This window comes from Amphibalanus amphitrite, unplaced genomic scaffold, assembly GCF_019059575.1.
Source record: "Amphibalanus amphitrite isolate SeventyFive unplaced genomic scaffold, NRLGWU_Aamphi_draft 000080F_arrow, whole genome shotgun sequence".
NCBI lineage: Eukaryota > Metazoa > Arthropoda > Thecostraca > Balanomorpha > Balanidae > Amphibalanus > Amphibalanus amphitrite.
In genome coordinates, this window is record NW_024881576.1 from 479,949 (window position 1) to 504,292 (window position 24,344).

At 49.6% G+C, this 24,344-nt stretch overlaps 1 protein-coding gene across 1 annotated transcript in view; it reads right to left on the reverse strand.

Moving 5' to 3' along the window:
• The window catches only part of LOC122379573 (CAP-Gly domain-containing linker protein 1-like), a 63,471-nt gene extending 39,875 nt beyond the window's left edge, over window positions 1–23,596 (reverse strand). Inside the window, exon 1 of the mRNA XM_043361870.1 lies at window positions 23,435–23,596. The gene's annotated coding sequence lies outside the window, so the exon portion shown is untranslated. The remainder of the gene's footprint in view (window positions 1–23,434) is intronic.
• Window positions 23,597–24,344: the final 748 nt, after the last annotated feature.

Consider the following 24,344-nt stretch of genomic DNA (forward strand, 5'->3'; position numbering starts at 1 on the left):
TTCGCCCCCTCTCTAACTCTGTAAATAAGAGAGCTACGCAAACAAAAGTAATACCAAACGAAAGGTCCTTACGAGACGCTTCTAAAGCACCCAAAATTTTTGACCTCAGGTCAATTTTCAAGGTCAGAGGTCAAGGTCAAAGGCAAAAACCGGCACATGTGTAGTGATCTCAAAGTGAGCGTTCTAGAGGACGGCAGTATGCATAAAACCGGTAAAATTGGGTGTCAAACGAAAGAAGAGAATCTGAGAATTCCGAAAATGTACTCAACATCAAAGGTCAAGGTCAAGGTCATGCTCAAAACTGACCTCAAACTTACACTTTTTCGTACATCTTGTGTGTCAGCTTCCAAGATGTTTTGAAATGTTTTGAGGCTAATCAGGTCCCTATTTGTGGTTCATCTTACGATACAAGGCTGCTCAAAGGTCAAGGTCACAGAAGAGAGGCCTTGCTAGAGACTATTTCACTGATTCAAGTTAGTAATAAAAAATAAGACAATTTTGCCATCCGGAGGCTCTAAATAAAGGCTTAGAGGAAAGTAGATGCCAGATTCGTGATGAGCGGGTACGAATCCATCGTAAACGACTTTTGATGTGTCAAGGTCAACCAAAGGTCATTCGAGGTCACATGAGGTCAACATAGAACTTTCCTTTTCGAAACAAAATATATATCATTCGACGCGGCTTGACAAGACAAATGCGATGGTACCACTGCCGTAGCTCTAGGACCATTTTTGTCGAAGTTATTTGCGAAAAACTAAAACCACAGCTCGGGGTCGTTGACCTGACCTCTGATCTCAGGTCACTAAAACTGTTTTTGTATCTTTGTCTAGGTCAAGTGCTACACAACCGTGCTCGTAATTTGTCTTTATCTTTAAAACTCTATTTTTAGCAGCTATTTGAAGTTCGCGTCTGTGACACCGAAGTTTGCCGTGCAGGGGTCTAGAAAAGTCGACTTTGTGACGTCATCAATGGGGCTAGTTCCAAATTTTTTATTTCAGAAGATGCCAAATTGATGGAAGAAAGGTACTGAAAATTTCGCTTTCCTATCCCTAAGCGTTCGGGAGCTACCGCAAATATTCGCCAGGAGGGGGGGGGCGAAAAACGCCCCCCCGGGCCCGCGAGGGTTAATCTAGTGTATGGGGCTTCTTGCCTCAGGCCGTGGGGCGTTTTGCCCTGGGGCTGGGGCAAAATGCCCCATTTGCAGTTGCTTCACAAAGCACTTCCTAGCTGGGAGTCCGATCATAAGTGAATGAATTTGAGGGATGGAATTTAAAGTAAAATGTCCAAAGAACACATTGAGCACAAATTTGGCCTTCCAGGTGATGTGAGACAAAAGAAGGTACCTATGTAGCGAAATAAATTATCTGGGGTGTCTTGCCCAAGGCTACCCTACTTTATACCCTACGTACATTTGCTATACGTAGGCTTTTGTACGTGACGTACTTTTGTCCATACGTACTTTATACCCTACGTACTTCTGCGATACGTACTTTTGTCCGTGACGTACTTTTGTCCATACGTACTTTTTACCCTACGTACATTAGCTATACGTACTTTTTTCCGTGACGTACTTTTGTCCATACGTACTTTATACCCTACGTACTTCTGCGATACGTACTTTTGTCCTTGACGTACTTTTGTCCATACGTACTTTATACAGTACGTACTTCTGCGATACGTACTTTTGTCCCTGACGTACTTTTGTCCATACGTACTTTATACTGTACGTACTTCTGCGATACGTACTTTTGTCCTTGACGTACTTTTGTCCATACGTACTTTATATTGTACGTACTTCTGCGATACGTACTTTTGTCCCTGACGTACTTTTGTCCATACGTACTTTATACTGTACGTACTTCTGCGATACGTACTTTAATCCTACGCACTTTTGCTTACGTACTTTTGTCCTACGTACTTTAGCGATACGTACTTTTGTCCGTAACCCTGTCCCAAGGCCCTAAATAACAGTTTGTCGTATCGGTGATATCGCTCGCACAGCCTTCATTAGGAAATTGCTCTCATCTCGTGCGGTGCTCGCAGTGAATGCTTTCGATGCCCGGATGCCGGATCGTGGTGCAAACTCGAGACGCAACAAGTAGGTACATACCTGTTTTGACCGCAGAGATAAGTATTATTTTCTGCGTGCTCTACCGTGTAATTTTCTGGATGAGCCAGGCGAGCGATACGTGAGGAGTGCGAATCGGCCTTACTTATCCAATATCCAGTATAAAGTTAGTCTGAATTTAATAAGCTGTTTTTTTCTTTTAAAGGGACTATCCCACCTTCTAAAATGTTGTTAAAACCAGTTAAATTGTGCCCGACTTTATAGATTTGATGTTCAGGAACACGGTTCTGGCATTTATTTTTCATTAAACATCTTAGGCTTCCCATATTCCAAACACAAACTTTCAAATATGTGACGTCACAGCCCAAAATTACCTCCTTCCCCAGGCCACATTACTGTCATAAAGCTGATTCTTTTTACTCTGTAGGCACCACAACAAAGTTCAGACCAAGTTTTAAGCAATTTTTCAACGAACAAACCCATTTAAATCAGAATGACTGAACGAGGTGACGTCACACTAACGGTCGCTCCATGTTGAAGATAGGGCCTTGTACAAGGCCCATTTTCAAATGAAGGGAACGAATTTCTTCAACACCAAGAGGCCGCGGGGGTTGCAACCTAGATAGATAGTGGTTTCTGAACCTCGCCGCAAACTTGGCTATCTCAACTCAAACCCCATGTTAAAGGTGGGATAGTCCCTTTAAGCCGGGGCGGGGCTCCCAACTACCAAGCACTCAGTGATACGGCTGAGCTGCTCAGCTGGTCGATTTGACTGCCGAATGTAAATGGTGTTTACGTTCCAGTGGACATCTGGATTTGATCTCATATTGCAGTCTGACCTAGGAACACTTGGTCGTCACTATTATCATCACCAAAATGGTCCACCTTTTTCCACTTCGGACAAAATCGATGTCGTTAGCAGGCCATAACCGATGACGACAGCTAAGGAAGAGACGACGGGGAGGATTAGGTCAATTTTTTTATTTTATTTTTTATTTTTATTTTTTTTTTAAATACAATTTTGGCTTGGTCTCGAAAAATAGTGGGCCAAATCCGGGGAGTTTTCGGATTTTGGTGGGGGTACACCTTTGACCACCTGGTCGTCACTATTGCTATCAGCTAAATGGCCCACCAGTGAAAATTCCTTAGACGAGGCCCTGAGATGAATGAGATCGTCCATGGATTATGAGTGGAAGGAGGTCGTGAATAGCTGTTTATCGTACATGTGTGCGCTGCAGGCTGTGTGTGTCTGTGTGCGTGTGTGTCTGTGTGTCTGGGTGTGCGCAATGAGCCTGTAGCAGTGGTGTTTCCATCAGCTATGCACCGGAGGTGGGTGAACCAGTTACGGCAGGCTCTATAAGGCCGTCCATCGCCGCTGTCGTGCTATCAGCGCCGCGCCAGCCGATGTTTAGGCGGACCTGTCAGCCCCGCCCCGAGACGCATACACCGCTCCCGCCCACCACTCTGAAAGCATTGTCCGGGAAAGAGGCCTCGTCGCAAATTTAGCCAGACGAGACTTTGGAGACAATGGTGTTGTTTTAGTGACGCCATAAAAATGTTGTGAGACAGAACTGATAATGATGCCACGTCCTCTTGTGTTCTGGACTACACTACGCTTGGATTGCAAGGTCTGGTCTATGATTGCGCTTATGAAATGGTCAGTCGAAACTTAAATTGATGTCAAACGGCGGAGGTCTGATTTACTGGCGCGGGCGAGTGATAAAGACCCAGCAGTCGCACCGACCGTCGGTAGCCAATGGCCGCTGGTCGGCGCCCGGGCTCCATTGAGCGAAGGGTTCATTCATGCCGGGCTGGCCGCCGGCAGCCAGCAGCCGACGAGGCGCCCCTCTCGTCCTCTCCCTCTCCCCCGGACTCTGTCGGTGGGGCGGGGCGGGGCGGGACGGTCACCTCCACCGGTTCCCCACCCTGACCGGGGCAGCAGTGTGTTTACCACGCGCCGAACGACGCGGAAGAACGTCTCCAAAACCTTTTTGCAGTAAATTATGTTAGAGGAGTCGGCCGTGGCAAACGCACTGGAAAGTTTTCAGGGAAAATGTGAGGCAATTATGGAAGGGCTTGAGTGAAAAGCGACGCACCACCTAACGCGTCCGCCAAATCGGTGATTAACGGTGGTTAACAAGTTTAATTTGCTGCCTGCAAGGGTTCATTTAACCTTCGCCCCAGTGGGGGGGGGGGCATATGTTACCACCCTGTCGCGTTTTTTGCGTGTGAATAAAAAAACCGCGGAGCGTAGCGCCGCGCCGCTTGGGGTAGCTTTTGGTACATCAATTTTGGACAATGTGTGAAATTTTTAACCCCAGGTCATGTCAGGTCAGGTCACCAGGTCAAGTTAACTGACCAAGCCTAAAAAAAAGTTTGCAATAATGTCCAGCCTGCAGTGTTTGTCAGGAAGGTTTTAAACTTGGTGGATTGCATGCTGTTATGGGCGCCTACAATTTGTATATCTCGGATTTTTTATATCCGTGACCTAAGGTCAGGGCAGTGGCCCGACCTTTCCATTACAAGTCAATGGAGAAAAATGAAAATGCCTCTAGATCCGTGTGTACGCATAGGAACAGTCCAACTATTTCAGAATCCCAATGGTTTAGTCCACTCGTGATAACCAAGGTGTCATTTTTGCTGATAGCCTCTAGAAAGGTCATCCGAGGTCATTTGAGGCTACACACAGTCTTTTGCCAATAACTCGCGATTGGAAAGAGATTGAACGCTGGGGATGGTCTCATTGTGTTTGTCTCGTTGAGACGCATCGACTGATATGCAACTTGACCTTTTCCGGTCAGGTCATGACCTTGACCTGAGGTCAAATTTTCAAGTTGACCTTTCAAGGTCAAATTATAGTTCATTCGACGCGTCTCGGCGAGGGGAACACGATTCTGGCAATAAAAATGTCGTGGCTTTTTGTAGTCGAAAGTAATTGTCGAAAAACACTTTTCGTAAAAACAGCTATTTTTGGAGTTTTTGCTCTCTGGAGGCTAAACCGTTGACCTGAGGTCAATATTGATACTGACCTTTTCAAAAGAAGAGTTCAAAAGCTATCGAGTGCTTTTCCATGCGTTTTTCTAGCTACCATAGTTCCTGAGATAGTGGCATGTTTTCTGAAAAATATAATGACAATTGGCAAATTTTGACCTTTGATGACCTCTGGTGACCCCAATATTGCTCTAAGGTAAAAAATGACCGAAATACTTTCGAACGTACGCATTGAGAGCTATCGACTGCTTTTTACCGCGTCTGTCTAGCCCTCTTAGTTTTTGAGTTAGAGGTGGGTGGTAACATATGCCCCCCCCCCCCCCACTAGGGCGAAGCTGGCTGAGACCGCCACTGGGGCGCGGGTTAAAGTGAGAGTAACATAAAAAACACAGGCTCACTTACAGATGAGCTATTATCCTATGTACTCGCGTGTACACTTTGTTCGCTTTTCGCTGCTTGGGGGCTACCTATTTGTTCATGGTTCCAAAGGACCTAAGCTTTATTTATCTGAATATTGCATCAACGTTGTCAAAAAATTATTAGACTTGATCACAACACCTACTCCAAAAAATAACTTTAACACAAATAATAGTCAAAAATTACAGGTAAAGCTTGTAACCATTAAATAAAAATGGCAAAGCCTTATATAACTAAGGTCATAGATAACATGAACTACCATGTTATCTAGTTCGGTAGTTAGGTAGTTCATGTTATCTATGCTAAGGTCTATAAATAATGTTACAGCAACATTACAAACCACTCTATAGCACAAACATGAGGTCGCGTTTTCCCAACGAATGGCGTGTTGATGCACCCAGGAATCTGCAGTTATATACATAATATGTATTTATATAAGAAGATTATGCTTATTTCAGCTGCTTCAGTCACCAGCATCAGTGGTTTGTGACTACATAGTGCCAGCACTGAATGGATGTCTCATCTCCGGCAATGCTGGATATAATAGTCACCAACTGCAGAGGCAATCTGGCAAAACTGCCGTGAATGTGAGCTCATATCGGTAGCTGAACTTTTTATGCTGCAAACTGACAGCAAATACAAAATATTTTCACAACATTTTTACCATGTCAACTTTGCCAATTCAGACAGGAATGTGGTAATTGGCGTGGACACTTTTCAAATCAGCAGTTATAGGTATCATACGATGCTATCATATGTCGTGAAAGCCAAAATACGAGTGCTGATCAGAGTGATTTGACCTGTCACGGCTATAGAGGTCTTATATCCATGCCTGTATTATACAATATCTCTACGGTCAAGGTGACTTTGCGCTGCAACAGGTAAAGTGTATGGTGCCTATGCATTGTGCACAATGCAGGTCTGTTTTGCAGCTGCAGCACTGTGGCTGGACGTCGTGCTGAGCGTGCAAGTACCGAGCAGGCTGCAGGCACAATCCGTCTGCGTCCAAGTTCCGTTACAGCGTGGCGCCGGGGTGCTCACTGCGCAGTGCGCATGACAGTCGAACGGACCTATAAGGACAGCGAAACGACAAACCGCTTTCTTCAACGCCGAATAAGGTATTGTTAAGTGTAAGGAAAAGGAAGCAACTGAAACAACATGACATAAAGGAAACAGACTTCAATGACTTTGCAGTGTTCAAGCCTAAGCAAAATGTACAGAAAGCGCAGTAAGCGCACCTGTGACGGTTGAATATTGCGAGCCGAGCATTTTCTACGTCCGACGGCCCGATGGGAGGACATCACTCATCCCGTCTCCCCTCGCTCTGAACTGAGCCCATCACGCCGGCTCGGCTGGCGATGAGCAGTTTCCCGGAATGGGGATCATTCTCACCAACCCAGTGAGCGTGGGTCGTCCGACTGAGATTGAGAAACGCTCGCCGCGTTTAGCGTGAGACGGCCCCGTCGCGTGTGGCCGAGACCGATTCGAAACGGAGAGCTGGCTCCAGAACCGCCATATAGATCGCCCATTGATTGCATGCAGATGCATTCGAGCAAAAGGCGCTAATGATGGCTTATGCCGCGGCCGTCTATGGCTCTTTGTGTAACACAAATGACTGGGTTTAGGTAGTCGCTTTCGGGTGTTAAATTCTAGCTGTTGGGCGGCAGCTAGAAATAAAGGTACAATTATCTTTAAATAATAGTGCCTTACCTAATTTAGATAATAGTACCTTACATAGGCACTATCCAATAATACTGCCTTAGTGCATAATAGCCGTTTTCACGACGGGCTATCCGGCGAATGCACCTGATTTGACCAAATCTGCACCTAATTTCTTTTACAGCAAATATCTTCATTTTCTGAATTTATTTCAGTGTTTTAACCCTCGCATGTGTAGGGGGGGGGGGGTCGGATGGACCCCCCCATGGTTTTTCGCAAATAACTCGCGTAAAAAGCGGCCGATCGCGACGAAACTTTAAGTACCCTCGCATTGATCAATTTTACACATACCCTGAAAATTTCATGACCCTGACCCCAATGACCTTTGACCTGTGACCTCTTTTCCGAGACCATGTTTGGCCGGAATCGCGATTCCGCGTATGTCGGCTGGCATTAGCCGCGCGTTTGCAAGCTTTTCGTGGTTTCAAACGTTCAATAATGTGATTTGATGTTGCTTCCATGCATTAGGGTGGGTGTCAAGGTCACCTGAAGGTCAGGTCAGGTCATTGACCTTTGGTGACCTCGGTTCACTTTTTCGAGTTTTACATGTTTCTAGGCTAGTTTTTGGAGCTGAATTCGAATTTAGCAACCATTTGAACATTTACGAAGTAGTTTTGGTGACTTCGTAACATGTTACGAAGCTGTCGGAGGCGGTTGACACGTATACTAATACCCGTCACGACGCCTACTGGTTGACCTGACCTGACCTGACCCGACCTGGTCTAAATGCTTAAAGACATCATCTATGATCAAAACTAGCACGATATTCGTGATCAGCACCCCGAAAAACCCCTTAGCAGCCACACTTTACGACTTTCTAACAGGTCCCGATTTTCCCGACCTTGGGTCATTGACCTGACCTGGAAGGTCAACCAATGACCTAGGACCTTACAATTGGGTATCATCGGCTTCCTCTCGTCACGGGCAACACGCTCGTTTTTTCCGCGAAGCTCTAGCTCGATCAGGGGCCAAACGGCAAGGGGGGTCCAACCGACCCCCCCCCCCCCCCCTACACATTAGAAGCTGGAAAACGCCGCACACATGCGAGGGTTAATCGATGATGCTCTCTGATAATATGACAAAGCAGGCATATAAGCAATTAGTGCAGCCCTAGCTGATAGCTGCTAAGAGACACACTGAACCTGATTCGACCAAATCTGCACCTAATCTGTACCAGATGTGCACCAAATGTGTACCAGATGGCCGTCGTGAAAACGGCCAATAACAGCTAGAAATAACCGGAGTCCAGCTGCCATCTGTTTGTCAACATCTAAAAACTGGATAGCTATTTTTATAGGGTCCTGCATTGCTCGGCTACTTTTAATGATCTCAAAATATGTACGTTAAATACTAGGTGAATATACGCAGTTATTTCAGAAAAATGCGCATAAGTCATAAGCACACAAGCAGCAGCAAGTATACAGCAGCTAATTAGTGGTGTAAGGCCACTTTCAGTACCTAAATATGGAAAACGTTGGCTTGGCATCGCTAAGAATTAAATCAAAGAGAAATGTTGAGTCCTTACATCTTGTTAAGCCAAAAATTATAGAACATGTGCCTTTTATGATGTTCACAAACCGTAATTGGTTGAAGCCTTTAGTGAAGTCCCTTCTGAATGAGCCGACTAACATACTGTAGACAGGATTCTAATCATACTGCGCATGTTACAGGAGCTATTACTTGATCGGCTCTACGAACTCTTTGTTTAACGTTTTCATCTTTAATCCGCGTAGTGTTATTTTTCATGACGCATTCTTGAATTTTAATAATTGCTTTCATTTTTTGTCGTTTCTGAACGGTTGTAATGGTAAAATATTAGGTAAATGTTCTCGAAAATGTATGTTATAATAAATGTGAACACTTTTATCTTTGCTTACCCTGGTGTTAATTATTTCGCAAAAGGGACGTAGGCATACGTCTGACGTCACAGATCAGCCCGTAAAGCTGATAGGCAAACAAGTGTTGAAAATACGCAAATCGTAGGCATACAACATATGAAAACACGTACCTATGCATCAAACTGAAATGAAATATCTCTAGCCTAGCCTGTCATTGCACTCAATGGATCACTGTAATGTAGTGGATTAATGAACATCGCCTCATTTTAATTGTGAGCAGTTTCAACGTTGCGGACCGGACAAGGTGGTCGGTATATCAATTGAAGTCACTGTGTATGAACTACGAACTTTGTCATTCGTTTCACGGAAATCCGGCAATGGCATTAATATCAGAGCTTTATGAGTAGTTGAGGTGCGCAGCTCGTCCCAAAGATCTCATCCGTGCTTTAATGAAGGAGGATGTGCAAACACTGATGCGGCGTGTAGACAAGGCGTGAGAGCCCTCAGGGAGACGAGTGCCACTTTCCTGCCTTATCATGGGCGGGTTTCCAGAAAACTGTTGCGCGTTCAGCTCTCAGTAATTGTTGCTCATAGCGGGCCGCGCAGCAACGTCCCCCATAGGTGCTGTGTGCCGAATTAGGCTCACAGCCAGTGGCACGGCAGAGACGGGGTGGGGGGGGGGGGGGGCTGCGGCAGCCCTGGGTCCGTCCCCCAGCCGCCGGGGTGGCCGTGGCTCGGCGGCAGGTCGTGGCGCGCTGTCGGCCGACAGCGCACCGATCGGTCTCGTTCGATCATTAGTCCGCTGTCGGCTCATGCTGGTGCCGGCCGACATCAGATTACTGAGCCGTGACGTCATCGGGAAGCCGGCGGCGGCACCTCCAAACGGGGCGGCGGCGGCGGCGGCGGCGGCCGCCGGGGCGCGCCTTTGCCGGCGGCCGGCGCTGCAGCGGCGGGTGGGCCCCGCCAGCGCTGGCCTGGCCGCCGGGCGGCAGCCGCTGCCGCTGCTGCTGACGGGCATGGCCGCGCCGTGGGCGCCGATCAATTCCCGTAGGCGCGGGGGCGGCTCGCGCAAGGAGCGGCGCGCGCCCGTCGTATCGCCGCGGTAATATCCGCCGCCAAATGAGCGCCGTTTTTATCGCGCCCTGAAGCGGCGCCGACCGAGGAGGCCTCTCGGCCGGCGGCTCCGGCGGGATGGGCGCGATGACCTGACCTCTCCCCGGGACACGTCATCCAACCACCCACCTGGTGCCGGCGACAGCGACCGGCGCGGTCACTGCAGAGGCGCGCACGCAAGTCCCTCTGAATAAAAGTCGCTCTGTGACTGCTGACTCCCCTTATCCCTGTCTCCATGACCATCAATCCCGTGTAAAGGCCATTAGCAAGGCACATCTTGATGTGCACATTAGTTGACACGTATAGCAGTGCTCGCCTGTCTGTGTGACCTGAAGAACGTCATTCGATGGTAAATGGTCATAAATGGATGGAAAGGTGCAAGACTAATAACAGCTGTTGATAGACTGGCAGGGTTGCAATTTGAACTAAGGTAGTTCATATTTGGCTGCACGTTTGATTATTGTAAACAGTCAATAGAGTAATTATTTACATGCCAGGTGAATCAAGAATCTCGGGGCTGTAAAAACGGCACCAGCATAGGCGGCGGAACGATTTGAGACAAGGGGGGGCACCATGGCTCAAGGAGCCAAACCTAGGGTACCCCCAAATCCTGTTTTCTCATCGGATTTAGGCCACTTATTTTTCGTCACAGCCCTGACACGATGATTTTTTTGATTTTTTTTTTTTTACTAAACGAAAATGGCAGTTCACCCCCGTATGCAGGGGTGTAATCTTATATCTCTTTGTGGGGGCATATGCACCCACAATCCTGAATTATGCCCCCACAATGATGAAAATGCACCCACAAGTCTTTTACAAGGCTGCAAGTGTCCTTTCGAGAGCACGGTGCCCTTCGCATGCTCTAACGGCGTCCTCCTGACCGTCTCGCGTTCATGGATAATATAGCGTTTTTAATCACTCGGCGCCCTTCTGGGAGAATGGCGCACTTTTGACAGCACCGCGCCATTCTCATGGTCTAACGGCGCCCTCCTGACCATCTCGCGTCCTTAGGTCTCTGTTCACCGTGCATCCCTCGAGTGTTCGGCGCCCTTCTGGCCTCTCAGCGCCCCTGAACCACATATAGCGTTTTCAATCACTCGGCACCCTTTTACGAGAAAGGCGCCCTTTTCATGATCTCAAGGAGCCCTCGTAACCATCTGGCGCCCCCACGTCCCCACCAACGTAGCATTACTGACTGTGCGGCGCCCTTCTGGCCTCTTAGCGCCCCTGGACCACATAGCGTTTTCAATCACTCGGCGCCCTCCTAAGAGAATGGCGCCCTTTTCATCGTCTCACGGCGCCCTCGTAAGTCGTAACCGTCTGGTGCCTCCACATTTCGTGCCCCTCCTACTGGATGGCGCCTCTCTACATCTTTTTTACGTCCTTCCGGTCAGTTTCCACTTTTAAGCGTGTATTTGCTTAGTCAGACACGTCACTTGAAGCGCCATTCGGCTAGCAATGTTATCAAATTCGGTGTTAATTTAGGCTCCCACATAAAGAATATCTATCCCGCCCCAAAACGGCCTGGCGCCGGGCGCCCCTACAGCTAGGCACCCACAATCATTTTAGGAAAATTACACCCCTGCCCGTATGTGTGGTTAACTTTAAGCTGATCCTCAAGTACCTATGTGTTTGTCTCTTCCTTATTGTCGTTTGATAAATTCCATTTATCTTACATGTATAATTCCCAAGAAGCCATCGCAGTACTAATCAGTGGCGAATCCCAGGGTGGAGGTCACATGGGTCATGACTTATGTAGGGCCTGGGGTCACCACATGCCTGCCAGGAGCACCACAGGCCTGACAGCCGACAGGGGCACCACAGGCCCGCCAGGGATGCCACAGGCCTAGCAGGGGCACCACGGGCCTGTCAGTGGCACCACAGGCCTGTCAGGAGCACCATCGGCCTAACAAAAGCACTACAGGTCTTCCAGGGGCACCACAGACCTGCCAGGGGCACTATCAGCTTCGCAGGGGAACCACCGGCCTCGCAAGGGCACCATGGGCCTGCCAAGGGCACCACAAGCCTGTCGTTGGCAATTTAGGATTGTCAGAGGCACCACAAACCTGTCAAGGGCACCTGCGTTCTAACAGGGGCACCACAAACCTGCCAAGGCCCAGGGACACCACAGGCCTAGCAAGGACACCACAGGCCTGTCAGGGGCACCACGGGCCTGTCAGGGCCCATGGGCACCTAAGTCATGTCAGGGCCCATCGTAGGCTTGTCAGGGGGCAGGGTAGGTAGGTTCCAGTCTTTCCAGGGGCACCAGCGGCCTAGCAGGGGCACCAGTCATCACATGACTAACCAAAAATAAAGAAAATAAAAAACTGAAAATAGGGCACCACCAAAATTAAGTGGCCGAAATCCGTTGAGGTTTTAATTTTGGGCATAGGTAGGGGCACCACTTCGATTCATGACCCTCCCCTTGGAGTTTTCCCGAATCCGCCCCTGGTACTAATACATCAAATTTAAGGGGGGGCACCTTGCTATTGGTGCCCCCCTTGCAGAATTCAAGGGGGGGCACGGTGCCCCGGTGCCCCCCCCCCCGTTCCGCCGCCTATGGGCACCAGCACACTAAGTACCGGTCGCGGTCCGTTTTTGTTCCTGTCAGCAAAAAATATCGGTAGAATAAGGGTTTACCTCCAGTCAACGGTTTATGGTCGTCCTTTTACTTTAGTATGCACTGCGCATTTGATGCCCATGACAATAGAAGGGTGTGACTCCAGCAGAAGCACGGCTTGTCGTCCTTGAGCATCGCATGTAATGTATTGCGCACCGAGTCCTGTTGAAAACACAGGCCAGGAAAGCTGCAGATCTACCTACTGCGCTTATGTTGGTTAGGTAATTTAAGTTTGAAACCATAGGTGGAGAATTGTGACCAGCTGGGGGTGCTCGGGCGCAGCAAATCCGCCGCCGCCTAGCGGTGACCTTGACCCGCGCCGCCCGGCCGCGGCTCCAAAGCCAAGCCGGCGTGGCCGGCGTGGAATTGGGAGAGCTCGAGCACCCCCAGTCCAACACAATTCTCCACCTGTGTTTGAAACAACAAACTCTAAACACTTAACATTGAAGAGGGATTAGCATTCCGTTGGCTGTTTTATCAGGTTATAACTATAGAGCTCCAAAAGCCTCATTTTAGTAGCCAAGCAGACGTCAATACTGACAGAGTTCAGCTGTTATCATATTCCCAGCTGTCCCGACTGATATTAGCCGTTTTCACGACGGCCATCTGGTACACATTTGGTGCACATCTGGTACAAATTAGGTGCAGGTTTGGTCAAATCAGGATCAGTGTGTCTCTTAGCAGCTATCAGCTAGGATTGCACTAATTGCTTATATGCCTGCTTTGTCATATTATCAGAGAGCATCATCGATTAAAACACTGAAATAAATTCATAAAATGAAAATATTTGCTGTAAAAGAAATTAGGTACAGATTTGGTCAAATCAGGTGCATTCGCCGGATAGCCCGTCGTGAAAACGGCTATTCTGACATCAGACTGATAACTGACAGGCACCGGGCTGGCATGAATGCCATTCCTACTCTTGGCTGTGGAAAATCCATGGAATCCATTGCTATCAGTACTGACACCCATGGGCATTGCCACACCACAATAGCACTGTCATCAATGAACGATATGGTGCTGTCGCCAACGATTTACAGAAGCCCTGACATGACTGTCATCCCGCCAGTCACCACCGGCAGCGGCGCATTCAGCAGTGACAGCATCGGTGAGATTTGCTTACTCCGAACCGAATAATGCCTCTGACTGAATGAATCACGCTCATAGAATACTCTGAGCTGTGCCACAGCGCCCGCGGGCATTCCGTGAGTAAACCATCAGAGTGTCGCCGCTCGGCCTCCGGCTGCATCTGAGCGGGCACCCGACCGCGCCTGAATCGTGTCAGAGGCGTCACAACGGCGACCAAGTTTGCATATCAGGCGCATATCGGTGTCAGGAAGCAGTCGCAGTACACCGATAACCGGCCTGTGCGCGCTGCAGGGAGAATTCGGCGACCGAGCGAGAGAGAAAGTGTCCGGTGTTTTATGGCGCTGCCAGCTGTCGACCTGTGACGTCAGCTGAAGGAAGACGTAACTTAGAGCTGAAAGGATTTCGACTATTTCAAATGTGCTCTTTAGAGTGAGAGTAAAGTTAAGACGTTAAATACTCAAGCAATATCAGAGGAAGTTTATTCATAAATTATGTTTAAGGCAGGGAGTCAAAGAAAAAGAGGAGTGTAAGAATACCAGTTTTTATTCAAATATCAGTCTTCGTGGGATACATATATAGTTGTCCCCGTTGTACTCTGTCTTTTACGTGCATAAGAGCCTGTGTCTAGCGTTTGTGTGTGCGCAGGCGAGAGAGAGAGAGAGAGAGAGAGAGAGAGAGAGAGAGAGAGAGAGAGAGAGAGAGTGAGAGAGAGTGAGAGAGAGAAGATAGGTAGGTATGGAAGGAGATAGAGGGAAGAAACGATTAATATCCGATTTTAGAGAGAAAAATAGCGTGATGCAAGTTTATGGTGTTGTGGCTCGGTTACATGGATAAATAAGTGTGTAGCTATCAGAAGACGGCCCACCGGCAGACGATTTCGGCCGGCCGTCTCTGAAATGAAACCGTGACCGCCCCGTCGAGCCGGCGTCAGCGTAGTTAAATGAGGCATGCATCATGGACATGCTTTCGTGGAGAGGAAATGGCATCTGTCTGCCTTCTGATGAATGTTTCCGAAGTTGCACAGTCGTGATTTACATGAGTTTCTCCGAGAAACCGGGCATATGAGAAGAGGCAATTTGCAGCGGGATTTTGACTAGGAAAATATCTGGTCAACTTTGAAATAATTTTATCAATGCACTATCTACCCTAATATTTCCTTTCCATATTTACTATAACCGACAAGTACTGTCTTAGCTATGCATAGTCATAATCATGAATAGGACAAACTGATATGAACTGGTCAGTGGACAGCGGTAATGATTTCGCTCATTGGCTGGTAAGGCTCGCCTCTGAGCAGTGCCGGCCGGCGCGGTGCCACCGGTCACTAAGGGCTCAGCTCTCGGCCCGGTCCGGTGAGAATGGCCTGTAGACGGGGACGCCGGCAGACCTCAGGCGCTGCAGCCACCATATATCGCCGGGCGCAGCTGCCGCCGACGCCGCGTGGGTGGTGGTCGCCCGCGCCTCCTTCCTGTCCTCTGTAACACCTCACCCCGACCGCTCTCACCACTCTGCTTCACCCCACCCCGACCCCTCTCACCACCCCAGTGGCGGATCCAGGGGGGGGGGGCTGCGGGGGCTGGCAGCCCCCACCCAAGGAAAACTGGCGCCACTGCGCCGAAGGCGCAGTGGCGCCAATTTTCAATTCGCAACTCATCGGAGTGCCGCATACTAGGACTAGGATGCAAAAATCAGTCGAATAACGTCGTTTCAGTACGCTCCGCACCGATATTTCCAATCGTGTGGTGTCACTGTACATACTGATCCTGGGCGCCTCTTGTCAGGGCCACTGGGCGCCAATATTTCAGCGCCAATACGATGCGACTATGGCGCCCATCCGGGGCGTGGCGCCCAATTATGACCTGCAGCCCCTCCCCAGTGAAAATCCTGGATCCGCCACTGCACCACCCCACTCTGCCCCAGCCCGACCGCTCCCACCATCGCCGCACTCTTCTCCGCCATCTTCACGGAATTTACGAGAACTCAGCAAATAATTAGTGCACATGTTTTTGTTTATTTTCCTTCTTGATTTACTGCTGTAAGCTCTCCGTAAAAACATCTTTAAAGCGTTCTCAGGCCGGCCCTCCAACTGTCATGCTGGTGTTTACTCACCAAGTTTCCTAATGAAGCTCCCAGAGCGGTAATACTTCCGGACCAAACACGTTAAAGTTGGTTTAGCGGGCCATTAGTTTCAGAAAATCTTCAGCCGATATCTATTCTTCAGGCAGAAGACGACAGAGCGTCCCGGACAAGTTGCCAATGGCCACTTTCCAGGCATTCCGCCCGCACTACCGACAAAGTAACCGAACTTCCGCCGGACAAGTTGGTCGATTTCCGCTCAGCACGACTGGCCGGACCCGGCGCGGTACCGGGCTTTAGTGACCTGTTCTGCTGTGGACGCAGATAAGGCTCTCCTTTGGACGCTATTGGGGCGGCCCAAGCGTGCAGGCCGGTCCGTGAGGGCATTCTGAACATGCTGTCCAGTTGTTCGGGTCTATCCCGAGGCGCCATTGGGACATAGTGGGCATTCGGCAGGCAGTTGAGTTATGGCAGGGACGGTGAGGCGGGCCAGGCAGGCCATTCATAACTTGAAACTTCATGTTATGGTAAATCAAAATCTGACATCGCTTATCCGAGCGCTGTCGGACAGGTATCGCCAGTCATAGCCAAGTGATGGCTGACAATGCCAGTCGATAAGCGAAAAATATGGTTTGGCATAAGTAACTCAGCATGCAGCGGCACTGTATGTTCGCTGGGCATTTGCCCGCAGAGCCTTCTGACGATCTTACCTATTCATTGAACAGCCACTAAAGCATTTTGTCTGAGGACATTACGCGTCATTTCCAGGCGTGCCTCGATGCATCATGTGTGTCCAGTGTGCGTTAGAAGTTCGGCACGCTCGGATGCTCCATCGGACACGCGTCCCTGACTGGATCCGGGAGCGCCGGACAGTCGCCGGGAGCCGCGCAGATCCGGCGGGCTGCCGCAGCCTCGAGCTGTGCCGCGCAGATCCGGCGAGCGAGCTGCCGCACCCCGAGCTGTGCCGCGCAGATCCGGCGCGCGAGCTGCCGCACCCCGAGCTGTGCCGCGCAGATCCGGCGCGCGAGCTGCCGCAGCCCCGAGCTGTGCCGCGCAGATCCGGCGAGCGAGCTGCCGCACCCCGAGCTGTGCCGCGCAGATCCGGCGGGCTGCCGCAGCCCCTAGCGCCGCGCAGATCCGACGAGCGAGCTGCCGCAGCCCCGAGCTGTGCCGCGCAGATCCGGCGACAATGGCGACCCGGAGAGGCGCGGGCGGCGAGCGACTGCTCTCCACTGTGTTAAATTACGCCGGAATTCGGCGTACCGGCTCCGTGGGGTGGCGAGGAATGCAATTAGTGGGCTCTCAGCGCCGGTCAAAGGCCAACTAATGGCCACTTTAAATACGCCATACGGCGGCTGGCACCAAATGACAGCCTAGTGGGACAGTCGGAAGCTGCTTTGTGTCATCCTGAAAACTGCAGGTGTTTTATCCTCGCGTTGGTTCTTTCGACCAGGCTCACAGCTTTTTATTTCATTATAAAGTAACGTTTTTTATCACCTTGTGTCATTCTTCTCCGCTCTCAGTTTCCTCTTAGCCTATTTCTAAGCTAATTGTAATCTTTCCACCGGATGCACTTTTTGTTTAATTGTTATTTTTCAGCTTTTAGATTAGGCGCAGCTGATGAGAGTTGCTAAGTTTAACTGGAAAGGTTGAATTTCCCCCATATTGTTCTGCTAGGCTTTCTTCAGACAGTAGTTACCTAGATGCATCTGTTGACACTATGTACTGGTAGGTATAGGACGTTGCAGAGGGCAATGCTAAAAAAACGTTAAATTACCAAAATCACTTTGAATTCTGTTCATTTACGCGGCCAGTCATTTTAATTTTGCATGTTCTTTAGCTTTCTTTCTATGAAAGGAAGACGAACAAACTTCGCCCATTTCAGACGGTGCAGGAAAGACAATAGCACCAAATGAAAACCCTCTCTGAGAACGGCAGTTATAGCTAGCGACGAGTAAGATGTCTTCCCAACCCGCTGATGCTGCTTGAAGTATGTTGCTATAAGCCAGACATTGCTGGTGCATAAAATCATGTCTTAGCTTTCTTTTTAATGTTATTTGCTATTGCGTATTATTTCTGTGTTGTTGTTCCAGAACACCGGCTGAAGATGTTCCCGTGATTTTCAGGTTGCATGAGTCGTTTTCAAGCATGCCACTCGCTAACCTATGGTAATCGTTTCGTGACTTGCGGTAAAAATAACAACAAGCCCATCTGAGTCTATTGCACCCCTGAGGAAAACAGAATGGCGTGACATCTGTGGTCTGTTTCTGCAATATTCCAGAAGCATTTGGCAATAACACCTGTTCAGATGCAGAGATACTGCCATAAACTGACAGTGTGGGATGCTATGGCCATATATCTTTGGGAGATTGTGCTTTATTAATGATAGTGGCGACTCCACCCGCTAGCCAACACCCAAATATAGAAAAGGCGTCATCAAATGCCGCCATGCAAGCCTTAGCGTTGCCAAAATGTTACAAATGCAGTAGACGAAGAATGAGACGGTTGTGATTAGGTAAGTACCTACCATATCATTCTTTTATTAGTCGTGCTGATCGTGACACTACTTGTACCGCAGACGCGAGCTATCAGTGTCATATCAAATCGCGATGTTGATATGCGATAGAGGATATTAATTTCGCGACACTTACAATGACTTTGCAAAGAAGCGAAAAATAAAGGGGAGCTTATATTTCACTTTATTTCCAGCCAAACCTTTTACCCGCTGAAAATGCCACAGAGGCTTATCAATACTAGCTATACGCGGTAATGAACATCATTTCTGTATACGCCTATTGCTTATACCATGGATGAGGTAATAATCATTATCAGATCTCATCCATGCCATCTTTCCTTGCTGTCACATTGGAGGGCTTGAATCCCAACTTCCCGAGCTTACTTGTGCCCTCTCGTGCCACAATCACAGTAGGCTTTGTAAATCAGCCAGGCTGCTATGCCGTCTATGCTGTGCTTCCTGTCCGACCACATGACCATAGAAGGAGAGAAATCGAGGGTGTTATTAGAAGTTTAACTTCACGTTCCCTTTTTAGGCCTGACGGTCCTGGGAGCACTCGTGCCGTGTCTACCCCACGCAGTGAAGACCGTTCCAGAGTGCTCGGCGCCGCCACCCGCCCCATTCCCTGAACGCGGCGTCACCCGGCAGCCGCGCGTGTCGGCCGGCCGTGCAAGCCGACACCAAATAAGGCTGACCCGAGCGACACGAGGCGGCGCGCGGCGCAGAAGGGAGGGGCGCTCACACGGCTGGGAGGGGCCGGGGCCTGGGACGGTCCACTGACCTGACTCGCGCCCTCCGTCAGCGCCGGCAGTGCCGTCACCAGCGCGTTGTTGTCGTCACCGTCAACACCCCGTGCTGTCATCACCGCTCCGTCATGCGTCATCGCCCTGTCATCGCGGTGCGTCAACGCCACCGCAGTCTATGACCGGCGCTCGTGAGCCCGCCTCAGACACCTCCCTCGCCTACACTCAGCGCTTTAAAAAAATGTGAAAACGGCCGTGCTGTGTCTCAGGGTTCCGCACTTCACTTTGCGAGCGCGTTTAACATAACGAGTCCACGCCAATGCGTACCAAAATACTTTATATAGTTGCTCGCCTTCTATCTTTTTTCTACTTTATTTCTGTCGACTATCACCCTCTCCTTATAAGAGTTTCGTGCGCGAGACGCTTCACGATGATGTTAAGAATAAAGCAGGAAGATGATGTCTGAAAGTAATTATTTATGTGTGCATCTTTGTCACATGAAAATATGTCTGCTGATATGCAGCACACACCCATTGTTGTGTTGAACTTATAAGCTTTTAGTAAAACGTGCTTCCTGGAGAAAAAAAAACTTGCACATTTTTTTGTGAGAGAGATGTAAAGCAATATTGAAATATATATCTAAGTTCTTTGTAAAAGTATTGCGTTCGGGGGTACCGTCGAGCATGCATGTTGAGTGATGCGTACTCGCTGAACAGACAAGGCGCGAAATGTTTTCCGACATCAAACAGCTCTCCGCCTCGCTGACAAACTGGTACTGCCCCGATAGCCATCACACGTCGCTGAACATCGAGACTTGACCGCACTGAAGTGTTCTGGGCATGTTCCTCAACTCGCCACCCGATGCTCCCGGATCTGGCTTTAAAAAGATCCTATAGTGGTCTGGTGTCTTCTAAAAACATTTCGTACTTTCTGCCTCAACTCCGTAAAGCGATGCTGTGCTTGATCGCCGGAGTGAAACAATGTGATTGTACTGTACTGTTTAAGCAAATAACATCTCCAATTGATATTAAATAGTGCTAATGCAATCAACTAATACCGTTGGATCATGAGCCATCAACTGAATAATGAGCTGCACTTAATTACCAAAGTAAGGAGCAAAAAAAGAAAGGGGTGCATTTTGTAAGTTGTATACGTTTTTGTAAGAGGGGAACAACTATATAATTACATTAAGTCAGTAGGTATCACTCATGAAATATTAATCGTTCATTTGTCGAATGTTTCATTTCATGCTGGTCTTAAAAGGTCTGCAGCCTTGACCCGAAGTAAGACTCTGGCCTTCGATGTTCATTTACGAACCGGACGTGGTGTTTCATCTGCCAGCAATACTCCGGCCGGACAGAGCATTTGCATTCCAGTCGGGTGTGGCATACGGCGCGCGCCGGGCGGCCGGCCGGTGTCACTGTGGGAGGCATCACTGGGGCGCGGCCGGCCGGTGTCACTGTGGGATCGGTATCAGTGGGGAGGCCGACCGGAGTCACTGGGGGAGGCATCACTGGGGAGGCCGGTCGGTGTCACTGTGGGATCGGTATCAGTGGGGAGGCCGGCCGGAGTCACCGGGGGAGGCATCACTGGGAAGGCCGGTCGGAGGTCACGGAGGGAGGTATCACTGGGAAGGCCGGTCGGAGGTCACGGAGGGAGGTATCACTGGAACGGCTAGCCAGTGATCCTTGGGGTACCTCACTGGGAGAGGCATCCCTGGGGCTGCCGGCCGAGGTCACTGGGGGAGGCATCACTGGGGCGACTAGTGTCACCTCTGCGTCGCGGCGGCCTTGGAGCGCCGCCCGCCCGCCCTGATTCCGGCCTGTGATTGCGCCTCGGACACGGTCAGCCGCCGCGCGCCCGCCCTGACACAGCGGCGGCGCCCCAGCGCCGGTCTGCTCTCGAGGCACGTGCGACACGCCTGTCAGCGCCAGTGGCGCGGCCCCTCGCGGCCCGAGAGCTGATGAGACGGCGCCGGTGGCCGCCACGGGTGGCCTCAGGCACGGCGGGCGCCCGGAGCACTGAGCAGATCCGTGATGCAGCACCTCGGACACCCAGCGACGGGGTGTGCTGCAGCACCCTCTGACATGCCGATCGGCGGGGCGTGATGCAGCAACCTCCTCCCCCTCCATTTTCAGACACCTAGTCGCAGCCCGTGCTGCATTCTCCGCTGCAGAGATAGCTAGGCGCCCTTCGCAGTGCACACCGGCCGCCGCCCGGTTCACTCAGACGGCTGCCTTTTAGAGCCGGCCGGACGGGCACCGCTTTACAACACAATTGCATAGTGAGCCGACTGGATTAACGCCGCGTTACATAGTAGTGCACAGTGATCGGGCACTAATCATATGCGAAATACGCATGGGAGATAGCTTTATGATAGTTGTTGTTCACATTTATGTTACTGGACGCAACGCATCTTGAAAATTTCTTTCTTTTCGAGGTATCTTCTTTTATGCTCACGGTTTTGCCTTTCTGCCGTCACTTCTCTCGCACCCTCACTCTCTTTCTCCCTCTCTCCCTCTCTTCTTATCCTCATCTTGCGGGGCAGCGTCTGTGTCCGAACAGACAGACAACAGGAGCGGCCAGACCCATTGATAGCGTCCTCCAACTAAAGAGCCTGCGCAACAATGCTGCCCAAATTGAACTCCACGGAGCGGCAGCAGCTGCGGCAGCCTCTCTCCGCCCGCAATGACGGCGGAGATAGGCTGCCAGTGAACTCCCATTCACAAGGAAGCAGCGGGCCACTCTGTGCACTGCGGATGCTGAGGCTCCCAGAAAGTTGTACAATTCTTTCTAAGCTAGAAAATGAGTTGTTTTTTTAGCTGCAGTGCCTGCCTTCATGGATGGAATAGTCATTTCTGTTTACTTTGTCTTCATTCAAAACATATATTCCAAGTCATTTCTATTGATCAAAGCGTAAAGCTGCTGCAGCTGCTCCCATATTATGGCTGAAAGTAATTTCCTTCGGAGTAAGGCTATCATCGATCTATCATCGACCTCAGGAAAGCACCAGAGTCCAGCTAGATTCTTGATTGGGATAACTTTTGCGAGCTTTTTTAAACCATTGTATATATTCAGTATGTGTGAAACTCGGCAGTCGGCTACTAAGACAGCAGCGTTTATGCACATAGTTATCACACGTTAAAACTCAAACTCAGTTGGAGCTGGAGCCAGTGACCAGTACGGGATCAGGGACGCTGCAATCTTCAGCACATATCTGGGACTCAGCCGGAGACAGTGAGCCGAGTGGTGAGCCTTTTAAATTGCTTTTGAGAAGAGATAAGCCAAGTGTGACAGCAACGAAGAAATGAAGACACCTTAACGGTTTGTATCATAAACCAGAGAAAAGAGTTTTATTTCCCAGCTTTCTCCAGCATTAACCATTTTACTATGGGTGGAGACTTCCATTTCGCGTCTAGCTATAGACGCGTCAAGTCTAAGACGCGTCTAGCTGGACGGCGGCTGCGTCTACCTGGCGACAGCCATCCTTACATAGACGCGTCTAGCTTGGAAGTCCTCGTCCAACAGTTAGACGCCAACCTGGACGCCAACTTGGACGTCTGCTCAGTTAGACGCCAGTTGGACGCCAGTGGAAGTCTCCACTATATCTTCATTAGACTAAGTGCATGAGAAGTCATACGCTTTTAACATTTATTCATAGAAGTTACTGAAGAACAATGCACCTTATTGTTTCACCTCCTTATTGTTGAGGTGAAAATTATACACAATTCATTTTTTTTCAAGCTTTAATAGAACTGGTGATCTTATATGAGAGTTCAACATACTTGACCTTTTCAACATATCTGCACCGGATTTCGATGGTTCTAAAACATCTTGCTGAAATAATGTCATACAGATTCTAAAATTTAATATATCGTCAGGGACCGGTTTAGTATAGCATTCCACACAAGTCAGTTGAAGGCCTCGCAAGTCATACTTTCGCACAAGCAAGGCTCACTCTTCACGCTCGTTCCTATATCGCCCCACAGGCGTTTCACTGGTGACAAAAGTATGGTATACCTGTCCTAAATAATACAAAGGATGCCTTTCTATAAAGACAGGATGGTTGATGAATCTTGCTCCACGGCCATGAAAATGCCTCATTCAAAGCAGTGCAATGTTACTTAGAAACATCACACTTGAAAAGTGCAGCCCCGCCCCATACAATAATCCCGACTCCAAAACATTCACCCTCTTCCGATATTCACCACTGCGTGAAAAACTACCGAGCATTTGATGACTGACCTGCTTTGGCAGTGCTCGGTGCTCCGCTGGTGCTCCGGGTCAGAGCTGCAAGGAGCCGGCGCCTGCAGCGGCGTGGAACGGAGAAGACACGGCGGTGTCGACACAGCCGCTGACGGTATTCGACTGGCATGCGATCATCCTGTCACTCCCCTCATGCGCTGCACCCCTCCCCCAGCCCCCTCCCCCAAACAGCGCCCCGACCCGGCCCCTCAGACCACCGGGTTGGTCGCCGCTACTGCCATCTATGAAGCCTTCCCATAGTTGAGAGCGCTACCTAGGCCAAGACCGAAATGACTCGGCTCTCGGTACTGCAAGGGATGGAACTGATGCTGAGCCATCATGCTAATATGGAGATTCAAATGATTGATTTTGATCCTGAGGTTTCTGTTATGCATTTTGAGACACAGAAATGCCCGTTACGGTTTCGTCCCCACCTGCTGCTCTGCTTGTCAGAAGGCGATTTGCTTTGCTCCCGCGCGCAAGGAGAAAAAGCCAATGCCAACGAAGTTCGAACATGTTATAAGCTTTTCGACCGATGATGCTACGGTCTTCCGCCATCGCGACCATCCAGACCAGATCATCTGCATCAATGATCTCTTTACCCTATCCAGGCTTACGGTCACCCCACCAGCCTGTCGACGGCATATCTGAATAGGGAGCCTTCTTACCGGTGTGACCGTTTGAGTGGTCTGGCGGTCTGTACCATCGGGACACTACCTTCCCAACGAGATTACTTCAGTCACTGCATGGTGTACCAGTCAGGGGTCGACTCAGCCCAAAACCGCACCCCTATTTTTCATCCCACGGCCCTGCAATGACCGTCAATAGACCGAAGAGGCTAACCGCTAACAAAATATATCAAGTAATCTTTAATTGCTTACTGTATGTGGAGCCATCCGCAGCACATTTT